Genomic DNA, 2,127 nt, shown 5'->3' with positions numbered 1-2,127 from the left:
AACTGAAACTCGAAGCTAAAAAGTGCAACTCACCGTAACTGTCGAACCCAAAACTCGTAACTTTACAGCAATTTTCACCCCTGCACCCAGTGTTGATAAATTATTGAATAGTGACTCTTACTTTTTCGAAATCACTCTCGGTGTTTAAGCAGGACGAATGGCTATTACGCGCCAATTATACCTTGTTAAATAGTAATTTATCAAACACTTATAAAGATGTTTTAACGGTTGCTTTATCTCTGTAAATTGACTTTGTAAGCGATAGTTAAATCTCAATTATAGCCACCCTTTCGTGTCTTTGTTTGCCATTCAAATTACGTTTACTCTTCAATATTCATTTTTATCGTGTTTTAATAGTCGAACGATTAGTTTGAGACACTTTGTTTATAAATATACATACTTAGTCGGTCAATTAGTTGATTCTAAACCCATTTAATTTGTGTGTTAGCCGTGTAGGAAAAAAGGGGTATTTTGGGCGAACGTTTTAAATTTAAAAAGTGGTTGTTTGAACAGTTGAAAAATTGAAGAACTGATAGATTTTACTGAAAGCTGGATTTTAGTTGCGCGATTTTATTGGACATTTCTAACCTCTAAAGGGATAGAAGCGAAAACGTCCAACTTTCGGGTGTTTGTGAAACTGGAATCGCTCTTATATCTAGGAAATATGCAATCAGTCGCCAGCGTCCTTTTATTTTTCGTTTTGTCACGTCAACGTTCGACTGAAAATTTCTAACCTCTAAAGAGGTAGAAGCGGAAGCAAGAGAACGTACATAAAACAACTGATATCACGGAAGCGATTGAAGATGTCGGATAAATTCTCAAAACTAGTTTAGTAGGGCGTTGCGAGACCCACAGTTTCCGCTCAAGCAAAATTCCCGACCTCCAAACAGATAAACGTTTTTGGGGTAAATAGAGAGTTCTCATTGTATCAATATCATATTGGCATACATTTTGTATACCAAGGCTTAAAGCAGCAACAACGCTAAACGTAAAAGATAATAATAATAATCACAATAATTTAAAGAATAAAACAAAGCTGCGAAAACAGCAAAATAAACACGAGACGCTTTGTTGATATGACCAGCTACGTCACAATCGGGATAGGCAACCGACGATTGCCGTTTGCACCAATTTCCGCGTTGATGGAGCGTTTCGTGCACTTTATTTTGACAAAAGCCGTAAAATTGCGCCTTTTGCGACGTTGCCAAGCACTCCGACGTGACCCTAACATACTGATCGAGTGATCAACAAGTAGGAATCCAAGAGCGTTCTGCTGGTAAAAGTGGGTCAAACGAACACTTTCCACCGATAAAACCATTCTCACTCAGAGTAAATTCAGCTAAACTCACACTCAAGAGCAAATTTAAACGATTTGCATTACTAACACACATTGCATCGAGCAACACCTCCATAAAATTCTACTTTAAATGGTGCTTCCTTATTATAACCATCTTAAAGGAACTGAGCCATTAAAATTAATTGAGACCTTTGCCATTATGTGTTACTTGTATGTAGGTCTGGAATGCAATCTCCTCTACACTCTACACTCTCGGCAAGAACATGCTGTTTTTCTTGGCCAGTTTGAGCAGCCGATCCTAAGAAATTACAGTGTTCAATAAGAGCATCCCTCGTATGTAGTTCTTTCGTCTACCTGGGTCTAAGCGGCGCCAGTTAAACACACCTCTAGTTCTTTTAGTTGGGCCGCCACCGACAGCGACACCCAGGGGCTCGCCACCTTTCCCCGATTATTTTGACGTCTGACTGGCGGTTAGTCGCCAGTTGATTTCGAAAGAATCTAACATAAATCGAATGCAAAGGTACTAATTTACAATGTAGAGCAGAGCGGATCGTTCTTATGATGTTGGCTTCAAATCCCCAGGCCTTGAGGTCTTCAATAGTCAACAGGTTGTTTGGGTCAGCTACAGCGTTTCCGGTTGTCAACGTCAATGTCTTTAGTGTCTTTTTTTGACATGAATGGCTAAGTGTCAAATTTTGAGTGTCTGCCCTTTTGACAGCGGAGCAACGTTGCCAGTATTCAGGGGGGGGTTATGTAGAAACAATACAGTATTCTGTTGTCTATGCAAGGGTGGCGCAAGATTATTGCAAAATTTCATGTTTTCCGTCCCG

Source organism: Dendroctonus ponderosae, unplaced genomic scaffold (assembly GCF_020466585.1).
Source record: "Dendroctonus ponderosae isolate FM_Combo_2020 unplaced genomic scaffold, Dpon_F_20191213v2 Dpon_F_20191213_10, whole genome shotgun sequence".
NCBI classification, from domain to species: domain Eukaryota; kingdom Metazoa; phylum Arthropoda; class Insecta; order Coleoptera; family Curculionidae; genus Dendroctonus; species Dendroctonus ponderosae.
This window is presented reverse-complemented; position numbering follows the sequence as displayed.